Below are 27,107 nucleotides of genomic sequence, written 5' to 3' on the forward strand. Positions count from 1 at the left end.
GGGGTTTCTCCACATAATCGTTGTGCTTTTGTCGAGAATTTCATTTCTTGTGTGTATTTAATGTTGAAATTTTCTATTTTTCTTTAGTTCTTTTTTTGTGCGTTTGCGTTTATTTAATGTTAATTTTTTCCTATAGTTATTATTTTTCGCGTTTTGTATGTTTTGTATGTAATTAATTTTTTTACCAGACATTTTAAAAATTGTATAGTGTTTTGTGAATAATAAATAAATTCTTAATATTATTATTAAAATGCCCAATAAGCAAGGACTTTCTGGATTGCTTAAAGGATTTCAAATTTCACCCACGTAGTTATTTCAGTGATTTTGTCGGTCTTGACTCTTGATTAAAGAAGAAATATTTTTTTTAAATCAATTTGGGAATCTTGCGAGTTTTATGACTATTAATCATGAAACTTTAAGTCTGGTAAGTGTATCAATTTTTTTTTTTTTGGGGGGGGAGGGTTGTATGTACGTAGCTGTTTCCAAATACAGTTCTCGTTCTTGATTTAGACTTGGGATCCATTGAGAATATTAAGCCATAACCTAAGGAACCATTTGGTTCAAAGGAATCTTCTTGAGATTTATTTGCATTTCAGATCTGATTCTAAAAATCTCATTAAAACAAGCTCTCCAAATATTACAGCCACTACCATTGAAATTGCACCTTGGCCTTATGCCCTTCTGAGGCCATAGAGGCCCTGATGAAGGTACTCTATTGAAATCTACAGCTTACAGTTGACAGCCTAGCAAATTAGGCTTTAGAGAAATAAACATGTTTAGAAGACAATTCTTGCTTTATAATATGGAGAAAAATTATAGTTGGCAAGTTTTGAAATTAATTTGATTGGCCTATGGTGTACTCTCTCCCTCCATAATGCAAATATATAGCCCAACTTATGAATTTCTCTTGCATTCTGCCATGTTACTGGTCATTATTAATGAAAATAAATTTGATTAATGATGACCAAGTCAAGAAATGGAAAAAAGGATCTGAAGTCAAGCCTAGTTCATGCAATCTGGGCTATATATTGGCAAATTAGGTAAAGGTTTTGGGCAAAGTAGGCTATGTAGAATTTTTTTTCAAAATTTGACAACTAGGCCTACTATTCTTCTGCATATTATGAAGTTAAAGTTGTGGTAAACATTTTGTGGTAAAATTTGTGGTAAAATTCAATGATGAGTCTAAAGGCTAAAATATGTCCTATGAAGGTTTTTTTTTAAGTACCCAACTCCACTCCTTCTCCCTCTAGAGGGTCCACACTTTTGATGATCCCTATAAATATGTGTGTTATAAAAGTGAAACATTGCAAAATAGATCTTCTGCTTCAAATGAAGTACAATAATTTTTTTTTCAGCTTCACAATTTTGATTAATCCCAATTTATGAAGTTTTACAGATATGCAAATACATTTCCTAAATTTTGAAAAAAAAACATTGACATGGCTCTGAATTCTACTCAAATAACAGGAATTGTATTTTCAGAACTAAAGGCAGAGAAAAAGCAACTGGTAACTGAAAATTAAGGTAAAATGTTGTTTTGTCAAAATTTCAATAGGTATAGACCATTCATGTAAGCATATTTTTGGGCCCTCTAGAGGGATATGGAGTGGAGGTGGGTACTTCAAAATACCTTTCCTGGACATACTTTAGCCTTTAGATCCATCCCTGAAAGTTTCATTTGCCTAACCTAACCCCTTTCCAAGATAGCAAGAAGTCAATCAACTAGAATTTTACCTATTTTGTTGTTCATATTATTCACCTATGCATAAATTGAACATAGCCTACCACTAGATGCTCTTTCTGAATATAATTTTTTTCTTGCCAATTCAATTTTAAGCCCTTGGTAGGACCCAAGAAAATAATTTCATTCTATACTTTTGGGATATAAAGATCAGTGGTAAATTTATAGCAAACCACTATCCTAACTGGCTTTTGTACAAAGTGAATATACCACTCAATGCCTTTTTTATGCTCTTTACAAATATAATAATTGCTTCTACCTTTAATTGAGATTTAAGTACTTTTTAACCTAACATAAACTAACCTTATTACAAATAATTTTAGCACTGAGAAAATGTAGCTTAGTTAGTTTGTCTAAAACAGCATGGAGAAAACATAGTATTATTTTTTCAGAAACAACAGATAACTCACATTTTAATTTAAAATTTGTAATTTTTAAGAGCTTTAAAAGTGCTTAAGTTTGAATTTGTGGTAGAAGTTATTGTTATATCCATAAAAACATAAAATGGCATCAAGTGGTATGTTTGCTTTATTGGTAAGTCAGTTATATGTCAGAGCTAAGTCAGAGCAAAAAAAGTGCTTAAATCTGAATTTAAGGTAGAAGCAATTATTATTTTTGTAAAGAGCATAAAAAAAAGGCATCAAGTGGTATATTCACTTTATACAAAAGCCAGTTACCAGTATATGGTTTGCCATAAATTTACCAGATCAGTTAGGTTATAACATTTGTTTCAAACTTAATCTTTCATTATAAATCAATTTTGTAAAAGTTGTATAGGCTAATTCTTAAACATTGATTTGTCAAGATTAAGTTGATGAAAGAAATTCAAAATAAATCCACCATATTCAGTTTTATGCCACTTAACCTATATGTCAAAAAATATAAAAGCTGACACAAGAGTCCCACCTTGATAGGGAATGGCTCCTGGCAGAGCCATTCCCTATCCTTTACAATTGGGAGTCCTCCACAAGAGTCTAGATCAACAACCACAATCTACACCAAACAAATTTTTTTTCTCACTGGAGCATCACAAGGATAAAAAATCCTTATGTCACTCCAAGCTGTGATTTAAGAAACATGGTGGACAGAAAAATGGAGGAATTGTTTTGAATATCCTATCCAACTTAATTGTAATAAATCAATGCTTGTGGATTATTAATTCATTGCTGTGGATTAAATTTGAATTTTCAAGAAAAACAATTATTATGTTTGTAAAGAGCATTAAAAAAAAGACATCAAGGGGTAAATTTGCTTTATTTGTTAGTCAATAATGAACAGCAAAATATTTACTGAAGTTGTTTCATTAATATGGTTCCTTGCCTTAATTCTAGGTTTATGTCATAATATCTTGGTTAAACCTGCAGTGGTACAGCGAGTGATCTGCCTGTATAGCCTAATTGAATTTTTGCTTCCCAATTACTGTAACATATTTTGAAAGTGAAGTGAAAAATTACATTTACATACTGCTAGACTTTTGTGTAGCTTTAATGTAAATCTGTTTATATTCTTAAGATCCTATTTAGATACAATTTTTTAATCTAGTTTTTTGCCCTGGCCTAGTGGTTTCTGGTAATATATTATAGGCCTATATATAATTCTCCTGGAAAAGGACTAATATTTCTCTTGCTTTGGTTTCATGTAAGTCATTTTCAACATGTGTTCTTGTAATCATAATCCTGTTTCATAGCTACAGCATTACTATCTGAATGAAAGAGACTATAAGGTAGCAAAAAGGATTGACACCCTTTGCCTTTGGAATCATCTTAGGATAATTTTATATTGTAGCTTTTAGGAGATTTGATTATTTTGTCAGTGTTATGCTAGATATGTGGGTCTAGCTAGTCTTGAATTCTAAGGGGCTAATTGTTGGGTCAGTATTATGCTAGATATGTTTTTTTATCCTAGCTTTCAGGAGAGTTAATTATTTATCAGTGTTTTGCCAGATGCATGGGCCAGCCTTGGATTGTAGGGAGTTGAGAGGCAATGTCATAATTGACAAACAGCTTATGAAATTGTTATACCCAAAGGTCACAGCTGCACACTTACTAACTTTGGGTATTGGAGCCTTGGGTAGATACATCCAGGGGGGGGGGGGGGGTGGACAGTTTTGATGTATGCTGGAAGATATTTCTTTGTGTGGTCACAAACTTGCAGTACAGGGTCTTACAAGTTTCATGAACAGATAAAGTCTGCATAGAGAAGTTGTAGGGGTTTGAAAATTCTTCCCTACTTTTGGTATTTTTTCAATCCTTTGGGGAAATCCTGCCCTCCCCCCCTCTTTGGCACCAATTGAAGAGGGGATTACGTGTCCTCCCCCTGTGTTTTGTCCTCTAGATTTGAAAAATAACTTTTGGTATATTTATTGAAAAGTATCCTTTTTATATATTTTCAGTAAAAAAAAGCAAAAGACTTGTCCCTTGCCCCTAGATTTTGAGATTTTTTTTTCATAAATTGGTGCTCTGTCATTTTTTTTGTACATAACTGTCCATCTATGGGCATTAGCCATGCCTACGCCCAGGTTTGATCCTTAGGGAAGCTGGGATGTTTTATTAATGGGGCCTGAAATTGGGAAAATGATACATCATTGGACTTGAACTCCTCTTCAAATCATCTTTATTTCTGAGCTTTCTTCTCACAACTTTATATGTTCTGCTCTTGTTATGGCTATTATTATTTTTTAGCTTTACAGTGAAGATATTTATTTATAATATTTTATTCTAGAAGGAGTTCCTAACTTGAAGCTTAAAACAATCTTCAAGAAATATGGAAGGTTAAGTGTTATAGACATTCTCAACATCTTAAAAAACAAAATAACTTATTCTTCTGAAAACCAGCACTTGGAGTCCAAACAGTGCTTTTAGCTTCATACAAATTTTTCACTTGTTCAGTTGCTTCTAATCTTCTTCTTCTTGCTTCCAATTGTAGTTACAATTAGCCACAGTGAGACAGGTTTGGAGTCAGGGCAACCATATTTAACCATAAATTTGGCTGAAGGTTTTTTGAATTCTTAACCAACTATTCATTTTTGCTTTTCATTTCAGTTTACTTGTTCCATTTCGGTTGGCTTACTTATGATGTAGGAATTTTTTTTCCATTATAAATCAAATAAGGCACATTCATAGGGAATGTGGTCATTTTCATTTACAATGCTACAAAAAATGAAATTGTGTTGCTTCATTTACATTTTCAAAAAATGAAATTGTGTTTCATTTACAATGCTACAAAAAATGAAATTGTGTTGCTTCATTGCCCATGAGAAAACCTAATGAATATCTTGACTTCAAATTGTAATTCACAAGATTATTTATAGTAGATCTATTCAAGTATGTTGCAATGTAGATACTATTGCCACTTCTATACAAGTCTATCCCAAGTTTTCAATTTAACTCAACCATCTGCACAGACTTGCCATGATAAAGACTAAGACTAAATACTAATTTATTTTGATTAAATAATATGGTTATTCACTGCTTGTTCAAGCTTTTTTTTTATTGGATACCTTTTTTTAGGGATGATGTCCCTGCTGGTTCTGGGCCTATGGATTTGAATTCATCCCTTCAAGAGGTCCTTAAACACGCTCTTATCAATGATGGCCTCACAAGGGGCTTACACAAGGCTGCTTACACTGTGGATAGGTAAGCTTTTTTTGTGTATTTGTAAGACAGTGGTTCAACCTCCATTACTTATGAATAACATATCAATATGTAAAATACTTTTATTAGACAGTGAACTGCAACAAAATAATCTCTACTTATTTTGATCACATATAAAGTGGCTGTCACAGGCAAATAGACTGAGTATATCTGCTGGCGATAATTCTCCTGTGTAGTGTGGCAAGTGTGGTCTTAAAAAAAAACTACCTCCATTACAAGAGAGAAAAAAAAATCCTGAACATTCCTGTGTATGGGGGGGGGATTCTTACTAAAGGATAAGGGAAAGTCACCTTCCACTAAAAAAAGTGTATGGCTTCCTCATAAAGATTGGAAATATGTATAATTAATTATACTGTCTTAACACAAACAATTCTTTGTTTGAAGAATAATGTTCTGTACTATTTGCTGGCATCTAAAAACATTTTGACTTTACTAGTTTGCCAGCTTTTGAATTTAAGTAGTTTGATATAGATTTTTTTTTATAAAAAGCTTAATTTTTTTCCTCAAGGTAGACGTTGTCAGCAAACCACCTATTTTTCACCCTTAAAATGCCCAAAACTGCCAATAATTGGAGATAAAAATGCAATTAAGATCATGCTGGTAGAATTATTGCCTGCTGATAGCAGGTGGTTTACCTTCTATTAATTTTATTTATTATTTAATAGAGAAGTTATTGTTGTATATATAGCCAACATTTCAGGGTTGTTGTTTTATATGATATTTTGAAAGGGATTGGACTGAAATTCTAAAAAAAATTTTTTTTTGGGGGGGGGCTTACACTTTTATGGGTCACACTGACTAGCGATTTGAAATGAGAGGCCTACATTTACTCTTGTTAAACAGGCTAGTGGATTTCTGTCCCTCCTTAAGCTATTTGCTAAATTTTCATGCCCAAAATCACATATCCTCCACCTTTACATATCTTTTGTCATTCTGCTGCTTGAGTATGCATGTCCAATGTGGCATTTTGGCCTTAGGGTGGACCTGACTTTAAATAATATTCAGGGGTTTCTTCTGGATAATCTTTAGTATATCAGACTGAACCACCATATGGCCAAAACAATGATAAACAGTCCTTTAGAGAGCAATAAGGGGCTGATAGCATACATTGAAAGCATTGGTTACAACGCAGATTATTCCCAAAATTAGTATAGAGTGACATATTGGACTGCCAAGGTAGGGAGGCGGAATTCTTTAAGGAGGAGAATATTTTAAGGATAGTATATATTATGTATTTTTTTTCTGCTCATTGTAGTTACAGAGTTGCAAATGTTCTACGATAGGTAGGAAATACTAGTCATATTTTGCTTCCAATTTTAACATACAGCTGAAAGTTCAGTTTGTAGTTTTATGCACCATGCTAAAGTTACGGCCTATTATTGATCAATATAATTAAATTATAGCATTGCTTCTTATTTAATATTAAAAAAAAATGATGAAAAGTAACCAAACTATGAAAGTTAGGACATTTTATTGGTTGGAAAATTGATATGGTAACCCACTACTTTGCTGCTTAAACTAGCCAAAATTGTTAATCTCCAAAAAAGTCATACTTCCACTCAAACGGAAAGCAGAGCTGACTTGAATAAATTAAATGGTGATTAAGTTGACAAATAGCTTGATTTCTATTCGATGTAGAAAACTGAGTAAGTCAACCAAAGGAAATAGGGAGATCGTATGAGTTATTTTTGAATACGCAGTAAGAATCCTATTAAAAGTTGATAATCATTTGGGAGGAGGGGAAAATTATTATTTAAGAATTAACGACGCTTCTTGACTACTAAGGTCCCTGCGTCGGCCCTGCAGTGCATTCCTGCAGCGTGATTCGATCTCTGGGTCCCGTATTACCAAGCTAAGGTCAAATCCACTGCGCCACCACAGGACTTTGGAGCGGAAAATAAGTCCCTTGTAGTTATTTTCAAATTCTACACTACCTTTTTATTACGTACAAATAACAGTTTAGTAGGGATAAATCCTTTTATTTGACAGTGAAAACAATAACAAAATCTCTGGCTATTTCGGTCCCATATACATTGACCATCTTCAACACATATACTGAAGACAGTTGGCATGTTTTACTTAAAAAAAAAAAAAAACTTTAACTAACCTAGAAAAAACTTCTTTTTGATTAAGCATAATATTTGTTTTTTTTCAATTTTAGTTCATTGTTAATTATAATTTCAGTTATTGTTTTTGTTCTACTTACGACATAGCTTCACTTTTTACTTTTGTTTAAAAACTTTTTATTAATTTTATGAAAGAGTAGGATATAATCAGAATTTTAGCAATAGGAGGCTTAGCTTTCATTTTCCCTGTGAATACTGTGTTGAAAAGGGGGATTTGGAAAGAGGTTATTTATGTCGTTAACATTTTTTTAATTAACTTTTCTTTTTCAGATGTACCTAATGCTCCAAAGTTAACCAACGTTCAAATGCAGGTGAATCCTCAGAAACACAGTCTAGCTTCCAGAACTAGTTTTTGGGTATTTTATACCTCTCCACTGTAGTTAGAAACATATTATAGTCATGAGCGTCGGCCGTAGCTTATAAACGTAAGTCTTTTGTCAGATAAATGAAAATAACAGTTTTTCAGTGTTATAGTAAATTGAATTGAAAAATGTTGCTTTCGAGGTTAAAGTTATATCTCTAAATTATGAGTTTGATTTTTCAAGGTCTTATACTACTTTTGAAGAGGATATGTAAACACTAATTACGCAACTTAGCAGTTCGAAGTTTATAGAATAAAAGAAACCTTACCAGTCATTTAGATATGGTTCACTGTTACTAGAAGTAAAGTCACATATTTCTAAAAATTCCTTTCGCGAAAAATTGGCTTTGGTTTCACAGGGGGTTTTGACTGTCAATATGTCCAATGCCTTTTTCTTCTCTTTCAATCCATGCTTCGAAAAGCAATGGTTGCCAAAATATCTTTGCTCCTCATTTATCCTGGGCTTTGACCTAGTTTCGGATATTGTTTAAATGTTTAATGAAACCTAGAGGGGTTTTGACAGTCAGCATGCCCAGTGGGGCTCTTTCTTCTCTTTCAATCCATGCTTCGAAAAGAAATGATAGCCTAAATATCTTTGCTCCCCATTTATCCAGGGCTTTGACCAAGCTTCGGATACTCACTTTAATGTTTCAGACACTGCTGTAAAATTAGCCTTGCTACGTGAACGACTCTCAAGGCCTGCTATTTTGAAGAATTTGCCATTTCATGGTCTTATTTCATGTTTTTCATCCAGTTATTTTTCATTCTGGTTCCTTTTTTTCATGTTTTCTTGCTCAAGTTTTAACTGTATTTTAAAGTGGGGATTTATAATTAAGCTATTGTAACTATTATTTTAAGCAGAAGGCATTTCGGCAATTTCTGAAATCGGTAATACATGAAATAAAACCCTGTACACGAATACGACAAAAATAATGAGTTGCAGCTGAGTCGGAGCATTATTATGTTAAAAATGGAAACAATCTACTTCATTCAGTTGAAGTTGACCTCCTTAAATTTAATTTGCCCGTTTCCTCATTCTATTTTTTATTTCAGTATCATTGACTTTAAATAATTCCCCTGCGTTTCGCATGCACAATTATGGGGCTTTAAATCAGCTCACTCAAAAAGACCAGCCGTGATTTGGGAAAACATTATTCCAACTAATAATTGTTTAGCCCTTTTGTCTAAGAGGATATCTTAAATAATGATATATTGTATGTGCGAAAATAATTTTGTTACCATAGATTTAATATAACCACACTGAGAAAAATCTGAATTATTTTTCAAAGTTGTGATTTATTTTCACCAGATTGTTGTTAGGACTTATTTTCACCAGAAACTCAAATCCCAGGGGTAGGAAGCATGAAATTAGGTGACATAGAGTTTGTATGTTCAGGCAGGAAGGATGGGGTACATAGACAGGGAGTAGGACTCATGATAAATAAGGAAGCTGCTAAGTCTTGTTTTGGCTGGGAAGGTATTAATAATAGAATACTAATTGCTCACTTTATGACTAAAAAGTTCAGAGTATCAGTTATAGTAGTATACGCCCCTGTTGAACCAACTGACGGAGATACTAGTGACTCAGATGAACTTTACTTACAGTTACAGGGGCAAATAGACAGGATACCAGTTAGAAATAGGGTGTTTTTGCTAGAGATTTTAACGCCCAGGTTGGTAGAAATAGGGATAGATGGTATCCTAGCCTAGGTAAATTTGGTGTAGGAAAAGAAAACAGTAATGGCTATAGACTTTTTCAATTTTGTAGGTATAACAACCTAGTTATGACCAATACAGTGGTTGGTCACAAAATGACCCATAAGTTGACATGGTTTTCACGTGATGGTAAGACAGCAAACCTTACTGATTGTTATTGTCAACCGAAGACTAGCAGGATCAATACAAGGTAGTAAAGTGTATAGGAATGCTGTTATTGATGTTAAAAGTAAAGATCACCATCTAGTAGTGTCTAAGGTTAATTTAAAGCTGATATTTCGGAAGGGTAACTATGTCCTAGAAAGTTATGATGTTGGTAGACTCCAGGATACAAATTTGAGAAAAACCTTCCAGGAACAGTTGAATACTAAACTTATGAGTCTAAAATTTGACAATGTGGAAGATGGATGGAATAGTTTTAGAAAAACAATTTGTGAAGTTGCTGATGGTGTCTTACGGAAGAGCGCTAAGACTGCAAGTAGGAATATTAGTGAAAAAGCTTTCGATTTATGTTTAATAGAGAGTAGAAGGGGTTTGTACAAGAATTATCTGAGTAATAAGTCGTATGAAAACAAAAGGAATTTAAAGACAGTTGAGAAAGTATGAAAATATGAACTAAGGAGATGTGAAGTGGAGGCCATGGATAAAATTGCTGAGGATCTGGAAGATGCAGCTAGATGCCATAATAGTAAAATATTATACTGACATGTTAATAAATTGAAAGGGAGTAGTCAATCTGGACTAGTCTCAGTTTAAGATAGGAATGGGGTGACAATTAGTGATAAGGAAAAAGTTAAAAAAAGATGAGTTGAATATTTTGAGAATGTGCTAAACCGTGATAGTTGGAGAAAAAGATATTGTTGAAAAGGAAAAAGTTTGTGATACCTTTGATGTGAAGGAATATTTGTTTTGTGAGGAAGAATTAGCGACAGTACTAAAAGGATTCAAAAATAATAAGGCTCCAGGTGCTGATAGTGTGATAAATGAGTTTCTTAAGTATGGTGGCTCTGCGGTTAGGAATAAGCTACGGAAGATTATGAATATGATTTTTGAAAAAGGGAAAGTACCTAATGATTTTAGGAAAACCTTAATCAAACCACTGTATAAGAAAGGTGACAAGAGTGAGTGTGGTAATTATCGAGGCATTAGTCTGGTCTCTGTAGGTAGCAAATTACTTAGCAATATGATACTTTTTAGACTGAGATATGCTGTAGACAAAGTTTTAAGGATAGAACAGGACGGCTTTATAAAAGGTAGAGGATGTGTCGACCAAGTTTTCACTCCTAAGTTAATAATTGAGAAGTCTCTTCGTTGTCAAACACCTTTAGTCCTCGGTTTTAGAGCAAGCTTTCGATTCTGTTGATAGAAGAGCGTTAGCAAAGGTCTTATCCTTATATGGTATACTAGAAATATACATTGAAGTGATTTTTGCTATGTATGAGAATAATACGGCTGCGGATAAAGTAGGAAATGAGGTTAGCAACTGGTTTTGTATTAAATCAGGGTTGTGTTCTATCCCTCTTTATATGGATCATTTTGATGGACTTCATCTTAAGGAGTACAGTAGCGGTGATTGCAGACCATGAAATCAAATGGGGAGGAAAACGCTCCTGAACTTAGATTATGCTGATGATTTAAGCATATTAGATGAAAGTATGAGCAAAATGAATGAATTTTTAGAGGTTTTGCAAGTTCAGGGTGCTAGAATAGGCTTGAAAATTAATGTTAAGAAGACTAAGTCACCAAGGCTAGGAAAAAGTGAAGATGAAAAGGTGACGTTGGATAACGAAAAGATTGATCAGAATGGGAGCTTCACTTACCTTGGTAGTATTATTAGCAAAGACGGTGGGAGCAGTGAAGATGTTAAAATTAAAATAGCTAAGGTTCAGGGTATTTTTTTCACAGCTAAAAAAAGTTTGGAAGAATAGAAAGATAAGTCTGCAAACCAAAATAAGAATATTGGAAGCTGGAGTGATGACAGTGGTCAAATATGGCTCTGAATCATAGGCGCTCCAAAAAGCAGATGCAAATTTTACTAGATGTTTTCTAGAGAAATTGCCTACGGATTGTTCTGGGTACCCGGCTGACTGACCGTATTTCAAGCGTTATTTTGTACGAAAAATGTGGTTCAATCCCGCTTTCTAGGGCTATAATGAAAGAAAGGTTGAGATAGCTAGGCCACGTTCTGCGGATGAAGGATGACAGATTGCTGAAGATTGACCTTTTTGGCCAACCGTCTGGGGCTTCACGGAAAGCAGGTCGTCCTCGTCTGGGTTGGGAGGATGTCATAAATAAAGATATAAATCATAAATAAACGGGAACTTCCTGGGAGGGTGTAAAGAGGGAGGCCTTGAATAGATTAGGTTGGAGGAGGAGCGTGCGTAGCTGTGTTGGCCTCAGTCAGCTTGGTGCTGCAGTGAGTTATTAGTAGTAGTAGTAGTTTTTTCACCAGATATCTCAACATGCAAGCTGAAAATAAAACTATGTGGCCGCTTTCAAGTTTGGGCCCCGGCAAACGGCAGGCTCGCATATATTGGCTCTGGTTGTCGCTTCTCTTATAACTGGACATTATATCAGGTTCATCATAGTGTCGTGGCTTCAGTTTAGGTTTGATGGAACCAACCTGGGAAAATACTAATTTTTTTTATAATTCTAACAAAAATATATTGTAAATAAAGACACAGTTGTTCGGTTAAAGGGAGTATATATATTCATTATTCTTGTGTTTTAATTCACGAGATGTGAAATAAGTTGTCACAATTGAGCTAAGAAAATCCGGTGTGAATTCAATTCTCCCTTCCTGTTAATATATAGAAGAATCATCAATTTTATAGGATTTGTTTTCTTCTGGAAATTGTGTGATTCTCACCGTTACATCTTTTGTGGTTTTACCAGCTTCTGCTTCAAACTTACCGATAAAATTTTGTCAACGCCCTTGGAATTATCAACGTCCTTAGCTATTGCTTTTCCTTACCTAATAATTTGTATATGAAGTTCAATTGAATCGCTGTTTCTCCTTTCAAACAGCAAGTTGAAAAACTATGTTTGTCTACTCAGTGTTATCTATTTAATATAACAATTTTTTTTATTTTTCCTTTTAGACGATAATTTTTTTTACCTATTTCAGAAATATCAAATTGGAATACTCCGAATTAGACTTGGAGAATGCGACATGGAAGATTACCAGGAATATCAGGGAAGATTTTGCCATTGACAGGGTTGAGGTAAGAATATGTTGCAACAAGGTAGTATTATGGTAAAGAAATAGTGGTGAAATTGTCAGAGAGAGAGCAAGAAAGTACTGCCTAATTAAAGAACGATATGGGCACAAAGTATTTCTTTTCTATCAAGGCACTATATATAGAAGTCGTTCTCGTAGAGACTTAAGAAGAAGTTCAGTGGACAAAGAATTGTAAATTTGAGTCTTTTTTCAAGAGTAAAGCAATTGGTAAGCAACAAGCACATTTTCTGTGCCCATCCATTCCCCAAACGCCTCAAATCAAAATTTTAAGAGTCATTTTGTTCAATATAGTTGGAAGATCCAGAACTATGTCTCTTGTGATTTTGGCCCTCCAGCAAGGGCTGTAAGTAATGCAATTTCTCTTGACATGTGTATAACATTTGTTGTATTGAAAGGCAGGTATTTTTGACCTTTGGTGTCCAAAGGATTCATGGCATTCAGGTGAAACATCCCGGCACGGGCTGTCACAACGGTATAACTTAAGAATAACTGAACGACTAGCCGTATCAAGTTCAAACTATCAGGAAACAATGAAGGGGATGACGAATAAGCCAGAAAGGTAATATTTATTTGCTACTACTACTGCTGCTACTTCTATTACCATTACTGCCACTACTACCGCAACTACTGCTTTTCTAGTGATTACTACCAAGGCTGACGAAATTGAAGTGAATATTTCCTGAAATGCTGTGGGAAAACTTTAACTAGTTCAAAGCACACTATGTATATAAAGATTGTAAGCAAATCGTGTCTGCAATATCTTTTCTGATATTGCTAGACTTACCTAACAAGCTTGATACAGTTACAGTTTGATATGGTATTGCTGAATGTTACCATATACAGCTAAAACCTTCTGTTCATCATGAAAAGGATTTTCAACTGATCAGTAAGTAACACATTCATACTGCTGCGGCTATGATAAGCTGCTGCAACTACTGCTACTACTATGTTAACACCATTGCTAGTATTACTGGCACTCTTGAGGCTAAGGGTATGAAGTTGAAAATTTAAGAGAATACCGAGGGTGAATTGGAACTAGATTAAATCTTACTCTGCGCATACAGATTGTGAAAAAATATTATCTCAGTAATGATTAAGGTGTTCAGTTGCAAATATTCCAAGTAATGCTTGAAAGGAATTATCAATTAACCAAAAGGATATATATCGACGATATTACTAATACAACGACCGCTTTTTCGGCTGCTTCTGTTGCTTTATGGTGGGATTAAACCCCAATACTTGCGCTAAATGATTTATTGTTTAAGTCAGGATTATTGGTAGTGTGGTCTAAACTTCAAAAGAATTGCTAAGATTTTAGACTCAGAGGACAAAGTAAAACTTTTTTTTATTAACAATTTTTATAATATTAAATAATTTGATGGTTTTGTTAACAGCTTTTCTTGTTTTAAGGGGTTTGTCTTTGGATTTGTCTCTCTTCTTTATTATGAACTGGGTTTTATCTGAAGATCATAAGAACGAAGAATGAGGCAGATTAATTTTGCTGTTTCTTTAGTCTTCAGTGGAATTTGGGCCAGTCACAAACTTCTTATTTGTTTACTATTAACCTTCAGGACAAGAATTCTTATGGACCTATTCCCCTACAGTTATCCCTTCTTTTAATCTAAATATTATAAGATGTTCTTGAATTCCTAACGCTCACAAAATCTTATTACAGCATGGGCTAGTTTTTTTAAACTAGTTTTTTATTGCCAGTTTTAAACTCAAGGACCTTTAGTTATTTATAGAAAGTATTTTTGAACCAGGTCTAGTTTCCGACACACCCTCTAGAATTCTCAAGCAGGTATTCCCTTGGTACTCAGGGAACGTTGGCTGAGAATCAGGATATACTATCTATGTTCAGGGCTAAGCTGATTCTAGGGGCTTGTATACCCTCTAGGAAGGAAAACAAGATGTCTAGCTTAAAATTGAGTCATACAGCTCTTTAATGTATCATCCTAGAGACTACCGAAGTTTCTTAGCTAATTTGAGCCAATTCTGAAATGCATTAAATGCGCCAGTCTGGAGCTCAGAGTATCAAAGGGAGCATTAAAGTGGTTAATGGGATGTTAAAACTATTTTATGTTCAGTGTACTTAAATATCATTGGCCAAAGTTCCACTATCAGTAGAGTAGAGATAAATGCTAAGAACGGGGAAAAGGCGCTTTCATGAAAGCGAGACACCTTATGTTTGACTTTGCACTCTTTCGTTAAGTGTTATTGGCTAAACTGGGAGATAGTCATAGCTTTATCAAAATTACATATAACTTAAATTATATTATCAAGCATAGACCCAAATTGAATTATCAAGAAATATCTCTTTAAGAAGAACTCTCGAAAAATGAACTTGATCCCAAAATAAATACATAAGATAGATAGCCGAAAAGTAGAGATATTTCTAAGTTTTATTTCCAAGACTGCTCTCTTCCTTGCTCTAACTTCAGATTTTGTATTCTTTTTCTAGACTGGTAAACCCACTATTGTAGCCTATATAGTTGGCAACTGTTTAGTTTTAAGACAGATATATAAAAATGTTGCAAAGTTTTTGTCGGGAAATTTAATGAATAAAGTGTTAAATTCTTCCCAACTCAAATTCTTAATTAATTAAAAAATAGAGAGAGCTAAAATATCTAAGAATCATACAATTTTATTGTTTTCCCTACATTGTTAAGTTTAACTCCCTTAATCTGCCCCGAGCGAAAAAGGAGTTCCCCTATCATTTAGTTCCTATTTCCAATCTGTTTTTCCTCCTCTGAGAACCAAATCACACTAAGTATTCTATCGTTAAGTCAATGGGCACCATTTCCCTTGTAGCCTATTCATAGTAAATTTTCTTCAATTTAAGAAGGCTTCCAACGACTCTACAACTCTCCCCATAGCTTTTCAACGCTCCTTACAGCTTCTTATCCCTCACAGTAGTTATATAACGCTCTCAATTGTTTTTCAATGCTCCCAACAGCTCTTCAAAACTTTCAATGCCTCTTCAAAGCTCCGAACGGCTCTTTAACACTCCCAACATATCAACATTCCCATCCTCTCAATGCCCTCAGCATCCACGACGGTCAGTTAATATCTAAATGCCTTTAAACATGACCTTATCTCCTGCAATTACAATATCTTATCGAGAGGGGATTATTTCCTCTAAATTTTACCCGAATCTTTTTCATTTTAGACATGCGAGGGTTAAGATGTCACCAGTATTCATGCAATTTTTAAGACCTGTAACTTTCAAAATCATTCTTTACACCACTCCTAAGATTGCGTGCATGCACAAAAGTATCTTTTCATTCTTTTAAATTTCCCCGTTATGTTCTCTTAAATTTTCACCTTTAAAACCCTTAGCCTTAGTTTTGTAGTAGTTACAGTGGTATTGGTAGGCGTATAGCAGGCGTAAATTAGTCATAGAAGTAGTTGTAGTGGTAGTAGCAGTAGAGGTACTAGTGGTAGTAGTGGGATTAGTAGGCCTATTAGTAATAAAGCAACAGTTGTAGTTCCAGCAATAGTATGCTAACTATCACTTTTATTGAGTTGAACATTCTCTTAATTAAAAACTTGGAATTTTAAACTTAATATACCAAGTCATTACTATGATGTTGCCGATATACGTTTGTGATAATCTTTATAGCTTATCTAAATTTTGTTTAACTTTTTCCTCAAAATGTGCTTAAATTTTTTTACCATAGTTCTCTTAGTCTTAGTCTAAACAGAAGCAATGGTGATATAGTAGTAGTAAGTAGCATTAGTTGAAGTTTTAGCCTATTAGTAGAAGTAGTAGCAGAAGCAGTAATAGTAGTAAAATTCACATATTACCTTCTGGCCAGTTAATCTTTCCCCTGCGCCTTTACTTATAGTTCCAAATCAGTCTCCTGAAGCATTCCTGAGATAAGCCTGTTTAATAACCTGCATGTGTGTAGTTTTTTGCTTTATTTTAACTTTCCCCTTAATGCTCTCTTGAAATTTTGCTCCAGACCCTTGGCCTTAGCAGTACTTGTGTCTTTCTAGTGGTAACAGTAGTTTATGTAGCTGAACCCAAGTAAACTCATCACCCTAGATTTGGTCTTGAATTTTATTTTTGAAAAAATTCAATTTTTTTGCTCACTATTGCTTTGAAATTGTTTAAAATTTTATTAATTACTTTCAGTAAGGCACGAATGACTTGAATGACTGAATGTTTTGAGTTTGACTAGAATATCAATTTTATTTTTGGTACATTTTAAGTTCATTAGTGGTTTAATTTTTTGATAAGTCAAATACCTGTTTCTTTTAACTTAAAATCTTTTTTTTTTAATTGGGGTACAAAAAAGACGACTTCCTTTTTAATTTATCTAGAAGTTTCTGTTTGCTTTGAGTTTGAGTTGAATATTAATTTTACTTTGTTGCTAACAATAACTTCACTATTGTCTTCATTTTTATTAGAATGTTTCTTTTAACTTTTAGTTGTTTATTCATTATAATGTCTATTATTTTTTATATATTTTTTTTTTAATCTACCGAAGACATATTTTTGCTCTTTGATTTTGTTAAGAAAAACTTGTTTTTTTATTTAATTTCTGTTCGTTGTTTATTTACTTTTATCGGAAAGGAAGAAAAATGGAAATATATGTCTTGTACATTAAAACTTACTGTATTTTAATAAAATTGAAATTTAATTTATCTATGAACTTCTAACTAGCAAAAAAAAGTTGTTTTTGTAATAATAATCAAAATATTAATTTCGAAATTTTCCTTTGCATTGACTCGTTAGAAGAGTTACAGATACTTTCATTTTCGTACTAGGTAAATTCACTCTGAAAATTGATTGTTGAAAATTCTATACGAGTAAAATTCTAGACCAACTCCAGCCGACTTTCGAAATGACAAAATTCTTAGTGTAATAACCCCCCGTCGCTGAATACCATTTTTCCTACCATCGCAATTTTAGTTCGTAGTTATTTTATTGTATCCCAAGGAATGGACAAAAGTGGTATCTAAATTACTTTATTAGTTACCTGAACACTGAAATTAGGGACTTGTCAAGTGGCTTCTACTTAGTACCCCCTGGTATGTGTGGCACACTGAAAGCCGTCTCTAGGGTTGTTGACAACCTGGCAAAAATCAATCGTCCGATCAAAACAATGAAAAAGCCATTTAGCAAAAAAAAAAAAAATAATAATATGTAAATTTTGTTTTAATTATTCATGTGCGGTGAGCCAAAATCAAAACATATATTAATTAGAAAACGTTCAGAAATTAAATAAAAAAAGCAAGTTTTTTTTTTACCGCAAGTAAGGAGCAACATTGAAACTAAAAAGAACAGAAATTATTCCGTATATGAATGGGGTTTTCCCCTCCTCAATGCCTCGCTCTTTACGCTAAAGTTTTTCATTGTTTTAAAAAGTAGAGTCGTAAGAGTCAAAATTTAGCGTAGAGAGTGGGGCGTTGAGGAGGGGACAACCCCTTTCATATACGGAATAATTTATGTCCGTTTAAGTTTTAATGTCGCTCCTTGCTTGCAGTTAAAAAAAAAACTTTTTTTTTATATTTAATTATGTGTAAAAATAGATATTGCGATTCTCTCTGTAATTATAACTTGAATTGAAAGTATACGCATTTAAGGGCTTACATAGACAGATTGTGGGCGAGGGGGAAATAGCGAGGGAATCTGGAATGATCTTTTACCTTTTATCCTTGAATTAAATTACACTTTTTCATTATTATGCCTAACGGAGGAAATCATAAAAATATCCATTAAAATAAAATATAATATAACTAGTGAAATAGTTAGTGCGAATTCGCCCTTTGTTTCAGTTAGAAAAATAATGTACATACTAAAAGAATTTTGTTTTATTTAAAGAAATTTAGAGGGGAAACCTGGGATTTACTGACAGGATGTGTATGCGCATTCATAGGTAATCGATTAGTTGAAGCATAGTACTGTAACTTACAGTAAAATTTTCAATATTCAAAATTTTTCATTGCAAAACAGAATTTTTCTAATAAATGCAAACATCATCTAGATGAGATCTATAATGTTTATGGCACTTGGTATTAACCAAGTGACATATAGCAATCGCCAATTCTGTCACATTTTTGGAGATTATATAGGTGCTTGAAACTTCTACAGTATGGTTCTCTAATACGCTGAATCTAATGGTGCGATTTTCGTTAAGATTCTGTGATTTTTAGGGGGTGTTTTTCTCAGGCTCGTAACTTTTGATGGGTAAGTTTAAACTTGATGAAACTTATATATTTAAAATCAGCATAAAAATGCAATCTTTTGATGTAACTATTGGTATCAAAATTCCATATTTTAGAGTTTCAGTTACTCTTGCGCCGGGTCACTCCTTACTACAGTTCGTTACCACACACTGTTTGATCAGGAGCTAAGCAGCGTTGTGTTCAATCCCCATTTCTATGGTTCATTTTTACGAATTTGGTCCTAAGAAACTTGTCAAAGATTATGGGAGAATAAATTCTAGCAGAATAAATTCTGCTAGAGAGTTTGGTTATCCTAATAATTTTAGCGTCTTAGATGAAGGTTTTTAGCGAAATGAATGATTATTGGAGTTTTTGGGAGCTCGAGGAGCCAGTAGCCAACAGGTTTTAAAATTAACGTTAAGAAGGCTAAGTTTCTTGAACTCTGAAGAAGTGTAGATGAAGAGGTAATGTTGGGTATCGAGAAGGTCGATCAAGTGGATAACTTTACTTACCTAGGTAGTGTTATTGACAAGACGGTAGAAGATTGAAGGTGTTAACAGTAGAATAGCCAAGGCCCAGTATGTTTTTCTACTAAGTAGAAGAAAAGTTAGGCATTATTGGAAGATAAGTCAGCCATAAATCAGACTATTAGAAGCTACAGTGATGACAATGGTCAAGTATAGCTGTGAAACGTGAGCGCTCGGAAACACGACGGAAGGATATATTAGGTGTTTTCCAAGGAATTGAAAGACGAAAGATTGCCAAAGATTGTCCATTTTGACTAACCATCAAGGGCCAAACAAGAAGCAGGTTGTCATCAAATTGGGTGAGAGGTTTGAAGGAAAAATAAAAGGAAAATAAGAATTTCTTGGGTGAGTTTAAGAGGGAGGCTCTAAATATATTGGGATTGAGTTGGACTTTGCGTAGCTGTCAAGAGGCTTGGGGCTACATGAGTTTTTAATATTTGTAGCTGCAACGAATCTGCAAAATGTTTCATGAATTTTGTCTCCTAAAAACTTTGTTCCCCCTACCGTGAACAACGCGTTCCATTATGGAAGAAGATACTTCCTAATTATTTGAATTTTTACTCAAAATGAATTTATTTGTAGAAAGCCTATCTGATTCAGGTTTTGTGTGGCGACATCGCTCTGATTTATTTACCTGTCTTTGGGAAAAAAGACTCTTTAAGGCAGCAACAATAGCTTTTTTCTCTGTTGTGTCCGTTTGAGAAGGTTGTTAAAGAACAAGCTGATTTGACGAAATGCAAGTTCGAATATGTATTTAATACTTTTTCTTTTGGTATCCTTTGTTAATTGCTGATGTTAGCGACAAACCATTTATTGATGTGGCAAAGAGCAAGAGATATTTATGCAACAAGTACGCAGAATTCTAATTCCTGGGGATAAAGGCGGGAGCTACTTATAGAGAAGTATTCAGGTCATATTTATTTCCGAACGTCGTTTGTGGGTTATGGATTTCCTCCTCAGATTTGTTAAATCCTCCCCTTAGATTTTAAAATCCTTTAATTTTTGTATTTTTGGTATTTTTCATTAAAAGAAATGGAAAACGAAAAAAAATCCTCTCCATTGTAAATGCTGGATATTTTTTTTTGGGGGGGGATGAATTTGGCAGCGCATTCGCTATTTACTTAAAGACAAGGCATCTATGCAAGATACTTTAAATATTTGCATGTTTTGATTTTGGCTCACCGCACATGAATAATTAAAACCAAATTTGTGAACTAATTTTGTTTTTGCTAAATGGCTTTCTCATAGTTTTGATTAGACGATCTTGATAAAAATGGAGTGGGAGAGGAGGCCTAGTTGCCCTCCATTTTTTAGTTACTTTAAAGTGCAACTAGATTTTCTTACGAACATTTTTGTTAGTAATAAACACATGATCCATACGACTTAACTTACGTAACTAACTTCTATATTCGTGTATTTCTATTACGTATATGAGGGGTTTCACCCCTTCGTCAATACCTCACTCTTTACACTAAATCTTGAATTTTGTCCAAAATGTTTAAGAATGACCCCTGAATCACAAAGGCCGTAGAATAAATAGTTGAAGTTACTAAAAATACTTTAGCGTAAAGAGCAAGGTATTATGGAGGAGACAAATTACCTTATATACGTAATGTTTTATGTTCGTTTTTAGTTTTAATGCTGCTGATTACTTCCAGCTGAAAAAAATTATTCATTTTCTTATTGTTTTTTTTTTTCCAAGAATGCTAGAAAATTCTGCGCCCCCTTCATGGAAATTCTCTTCCCTCATGATAAACTCCTCCATGGAAAGGTACTCCCACGTAACCCCCTGCTCCCGACCCACCCCCACCCCAACGTGAAAGAGTCCCCCTGTAAACTTCTGTACACTTCATAATGACCATTACTGTATGTAAACAATGGTCAAAGTTTGTAACTTGCAGCCCCTCCTCCGGGGACTGTGGGGGATTAAGTGGTCCCAAAAGAAATAGTTATTACGTTTTCGACTACGCTGAATAGAATGGCTATCTCAAAATTTTGATCCGGTGATTTTGGGAAAAAATGAGCGTGGGAGGGGGCCAAGGAGCCCTCCGATATTTTTGGTCACTTAAAATGGTATTAGAACTTTTAATTTCCGTCAGAATGAGCACTTTCGCGACATTCTAGGACCACTGGGTCGTTACGATCACCCCATGGAACAAAAAAAAAAACAAACAAACAAATAAACACGCTTTCGTGATCTGTCCTCTGGCAAAAATTACAAAATTCCACATTTTTGTAGATAGGAGCTTGAAACTTCTGCAGTAGAGTTCTCTGGTACGGTGAATCTGATGGTGTGATTTTCGTTAAGATTCAATGACTGTTTGTGGATGTTTCTCCCTATTTTCTAAAACAAGGTGAATTTTCTCAGGTAAAACGGTCCTGTTTAATTTCCAACAATTTTGTACCATTTCAGCCGAGGAAAGTGTCACCGTAAATTGAAAAGAGTCAAAATTTCAAAGGAGAACAGCATCTATTGAAAAAGTCGAAAATGGAGAACAGTGATGATGACACTATGTTTTTTTGGAGAGAACCTCACCAAAACCCAATACGATGACATTAACGATATTGAATGAGGTAGTAGACGTACTCGGCTGGTAATTTGTCTTTTTTTTATTTGCCATGTTATTTTGTGTAGCAGCTGGTATCGTTTTAGTGACTCCTTATTATGCATAAGGGAGTCAATATTGATTGCAGAGACTAGTTTCTGAACTAATGCATTCCAATTCACAGTGTAAAATACTTTTGGGAGATTTTAAATGGAAATTAAATCAAGCCAGACCTCTGTTTCTTTAAAAAAAAATTTTCTAGTGACTTTGTGAAGACGAACTAGCTAATTAAAGTGGATTTGAGGTTCCCGAATTGCCTCAGGCGTGTAAGAAGAATGATTATTTCCTTCACCATATCAGCAACAAATCCTTCATATAGTTTTAAGAAGTGAGGAGAGGGGACGAAGCTTCCCTTTTTCTTAGCTTCCTCATTCTTCTTTCAATCTTTAATGGGGAGATAATGGAAATAAAAACGGAGAATGTATTAGCTGGTATTTAATTTGATAAAGCTAACAGGTCGTCCTTTAGGTCCCTAAACTCCCTAAGATAGGAGGAGGTCCCCTTTTGTAAAGTAGTCTTTTAAGCGTGTAAGTGAAATTTACAGTCCTGAAAACTGCATAATACTTTCAGTGTCTTAGTCTAATTAATGATAATGGACGAAAAGGTTTGACGCTCATTGCCTCTAGAGTCACTTAAACTCCCAGGCTTTTTGTTTTCGTTGTTTAGATATATATTACTGAAGGTTCGGCATTAAATCTCAGCTTTATCTTACTAGACTAATAATATCACCGAAGTAGCCTTCGATCTTCGGTCTGTGGTAACTTAAAATAAGATTTGAAAACAATGGTGCTAAATAAATGCTCATTTTAACAAAATCTAGGAGTTGTAACTGTTTACCACAACAGTCTTCAAATTTTTGTTTCAGAGCTCATTATGTAGGAGTTGCTGATACCCTCTTATATACTGGTTAGTGACCAGAAAATGTTCAGTAAATAAAGTGGTTGCCATTGATTTTTTCCTTTTTTTTGTAACTTGATAGATGAACATAAAAAAATGAAACATGAGAAGATCCACATGGAAAGCTAACTCGTCAGATCCTCTCAATATTATCCATGTCCTTCCAGAGGATGATGACACTAATGGTGGTCCTCGTTTTATATTTGTGAGATGGGTGTGAATATCGAGTGTGGTGTTGATTGTGTCATTTGTATGCCAAACAACAACTGGATCATGTTTCCATTGATCTTTTCTTTATGTCAGGAAGGTTCTAAAAGATCTTTTTTTCGTAAAACATCCTATTATTGACTCCTTTAACATTTTGCAGCCATGTAGTAGTGGAAAGCTTTCTACAATAGGATTAGGGAACCTGTTAAGGTTATTGGCGGTAACTTTGAGCGGTTTAGGTAGATTGAAATGAAGCTGGTCCGCTTTTCTACCACACAACTTCTTATCCTTAGAAAATCAATATTCTGATTTGCTATTAAAAAACTCATTATTTTTATAATAAAACTGGTCAAAAGTTTACGAATTTTTCTTTGTTTACCGTATCTGTTAGCTTCATAAATTTCTAATTCCTACAAAACTTAAATTTCTTCCTAAGCAGTTTTTGATTTTTTTTTCTGGGAAATAATTAGCTTTTTAACATTTACCTTTTTATGGAAAACAGTAATTTTGCATCAAGATTTTTAAAATGAAAATATCGGCTTCAACCACGTAACAAAAAGCTAAGGGAGATAACACTTAAAAAAAGTTAATAAACATGAAAAAAGGTGTTTCCATAGTTTCGGTGTTTGAAATATTTACAAATAAAATTCTCAAATAGAAAGAGAAAGTAATTTTTCATGCAAAATGAAACAAAACTCAGCAACATTTGAAATTGCAAGGATTCCTGAAAAAATTATCAATCCATTTAATCTGTAATAGTTTTTATTAATATGCATTATTATGTGTTTATCATCCATTTTATCCAAAAACTAGAGTAAAAGAAAATCAAACTTAAACCTAAATCATGGAAAGATTTATTTTTTCCCAATATAAAAAAATGTGTGCACTTGTCTCTTTGCAATTTTTTAATCCTGTGATTAAGCTAAAGAAGAAGTGGAGATAGGAACTTAGATACCGCTTCCTAATGGATATTTTAGGCTTTGATATCTTTTCAGTAGGCTACATTTACCAGCTTAAGATCAAACAATTCTGAACCGGACTTTACAACTGGAGTGGTTTGTACACTCTGGGTATATAAATATCATACGTTTTGACATAATGGCTGGGTGAAAAAAAAATATCCAGAGTGTCTAGCTTTGAGCTTGGTCAGTGACTGACTGAAGACTGTAAAAGGACGGACTATTTTCTCTAGTCTGGTCTTGCATATATGTGTATGATAAATCCCGATACGACAGTAAATGGTTTCTCCAAATCATCATGCTGAAAATATCCTAGATAATTTCGTACATCTCACAAAAAAGACATAGTGGTGCCATCTGTTATGTATACGAATATAGAGGGGAGCGAAAGATGAGGGGCTAAGTGATGATTTTATTTTAGGTGAAACGTTTGCGAAATTGCAGATGGCTTCTTAGGAAGGATAGTTGGAAATGTAGCTAGAATTAATCGTAAAGTCGCCAATGTTTCGCAGAAAAGAAGAGGGGTTTTACAAAAAAGTTTTATGGAATTAAGAGAAATGTTAAGAAACTCAATTTCCTTACATGTCAGGCTTTTTTGTTTTCCTTGTTTAGATACTGGAGCTTCGCATTAATTCTCAACTTGATATCAATAGACTAATTAATTCACCAAAGTGGCCATTGATGTCGAATCCTTACGTGCCTAATCTGTTTGTCATTGTTGCAGTTGTATCTGTAATTCAGTAAAAGACGATCTTCAGCCCATAGCAGTCAAAAAAAGATTAAAAAAAAATAATGCTAAATATGATTGAGTTTAAAAAAATCCGGGAATAGTTACTATTCTTCACAGCAGTCTCAAAATTTATCTCTCGGAACAGCTTTCAGCGGTTGCTGATAACCACTTCTGAAGAAGTCTAAAGGAAACAAAGCCAAATTAAAGAAAGAAGGTTTTTGAAATGTCGCAGTCATGATTTTCTGTTCAGTAACTGAAGTGTTTACCATTGTATTTTTCCTATTTTTGTAATTTAATAGTTGAAGATTAACAAAACAAAAAAAAAAAAAAATATATAAGAATATCCACATGGGAAGCTAATTGGTCAGATCCTCTTGATATTACACATGTCCTTCCAGGAGATGATGACACTACAGACACTTGTTGATGTCCGTCCTCGTTTTATATTTTGGAGACATCGGTGTGAATATCGAGTGTGGTGTTGTATGTGTCATTTTATGGCAAACAACAACTGGATCATGTCTTTATTGTTCTTTTTTTTGTTAGGAAGGTTTCTAAAGTTCCTTTTTCCGCAAAAAAGTCCCTAAACTTCCTATTATTGACTTCTTTAACCTATAGCAGCTCTGTACTAGTGGAAGGCTTTCTACAATAAGGTCGGGGAACCTGCTAAGGTTATTGGTGGTAAGTTTTGCTGGTTCAGGTTGATTTAAATTAAGCTGGTCTGGTTTCCTACTAAACAACTTCTTATTCTCAGAAAATAAATTTTTCAGTGTGTTATTGAAAAATTTATTACCTTATTTTAGAATAAAATCGGGTTGATGTACGAATTTCTTTCTTACTTTTTCGCACTCTATTAACTTCATCAATTTATATTTCCTGAAAACTCGAAATTCTTCCTAAGTTGTGTTAAAGTGGATTGATTGATGTATATATCACATGAGCACTTTTTGATTTTTTTTCTGTGAAATAATAATTTAGCTATTTATTGAAAACAGCCATTTTGCATCAAGATTTTGCAGATTGAAAATATCAGACCGGTCTTTGGTATTCAGCCCCGTAACAAAAAGCTGAGGGAGATAATGCTTATAAAAATTAATATGAATGACATAAAAAAAGATGTTTCCCCTAGTTGTTGGTATTTGAAATATTTTCCTAACATTAAGTGAAGAGTAAATTGAATCCATCTTATAGTCACTAACTAGAAACACTCTTTTTGGACAAAACTAAACCATTTCGGTTTTGTGAATATTAAAAAAAAAACACAACAATTTTACTACTATTAAAAAGACGGAGGAGACCTTTTGGCCTGATACTAAGGAAATGGATTTGATCATACTCAGATGAACAAGGGACTTCGATAATTTTTTGATGAAGGTTACTCTTAGTATAGCACCACCACCTTTTTTTTTCTCTAAAGTGAATAACAGAATATGAATAACAGAATTTAATAAACTGAGAATAATTTATTAAAGGTAAATTATTGAATTTCCCCAAAACAGTCCCCGGTCTGGGGACTGTTCTCCTGTAACAGCTTTAATTTCTATTTGCTTGAAGTCGAATAACGCCTCAAGTTCCATTTGCCTGCTCCACTTTCCACTTTCCACATGTTCCATTTTCAGCGATGGTAATATCGATTTTAGGGAATTCGAAACGATTCGAGTTTTCTAAATCCATTTGGGCTCACCAAGAAAAAGTACAACAAAGGAATCCACCCCTGTCTAAGGATCATTATTACCACGGTAACTAGCACAAGAGAAATTTGGAAAAATAGATATAGGAGGAATACAAGCAGTTATGACCAAGTTGAAAGAAACAAACATATTAAGGGCCATTGCCATCTGTTCTGAATTAAAAAAAAACTTGTTTTTTTAACTGAAAGTAAGGAGCGACATTAAAACTTAAAACGAACAGAAATTACTCCGTGTATGAAAGGGGATTTTCCCTTCTCGACGCCCCGCTCTTTACGCTAAAGTTTGACTCTCTCTCAATTCTACTTTATTAAACAGTAAAAAAAGTTAGCGTAAAGAGCGGGACATTGATAAGGGAATATCCCCTTTCATACACGGAATAATTTATGTTCGTTTTAAGTTTTAATAACGCTCCTTACTTTCAGTTAAAAAAGCTAGTTTTTTTTATTTAGTTTCCGAGCATTTTTGAATTAATGCATGT

General features: G+C 33.9%; 1 long non-coding RNA gene across 3 annotated transcripts in view; it reads left to right on the forward strand.

Annotated features, from left to right (window-relative positions):
• Positions 1–307: 307 nt before the first annotated feature.
• LOC136034887 (uncharacterized) overlaps positions 308–27,107 on the forward strand; it is a 102,047-nt gene continuing 75,247 nt past the window's right edge. For 2 of the 3 annotated variants that reach the window (XR_010619271.1, XR_010619270.1), the window contains exons 1-5: positions 308–424; positions 5,251–5,376; positions 7,791–7,945; positions 12,725–12,821; positions 21,953–22,133. This is a non-coding gene — a long non-coding RNA (uncharacterized LOC136034887). The remainder of the gene's footprint in view (positions 425–5,250; positions 5,377–7,790; positions 7,946–12,724; positions 12,822–21,952; positions 22,134–27,107) is intronic. The other variant, XR_010619272.1, reaches the window with a different exon arrangement.

Source organism: Artemia franciscana, chromosome 13 (assembly GCF_032884065.1).
Source record: "Artemia franciscana chromosome 13, ASM3288406v1, whole genome shotgun sequence".
Taxonomy (NCBI): domain Eukaryota; kingdom Metazoa; phylum Arthropoda; class Branchiopoda; order Anostraca; family Artemiidae; genus Artemia; species Artemia franciscana.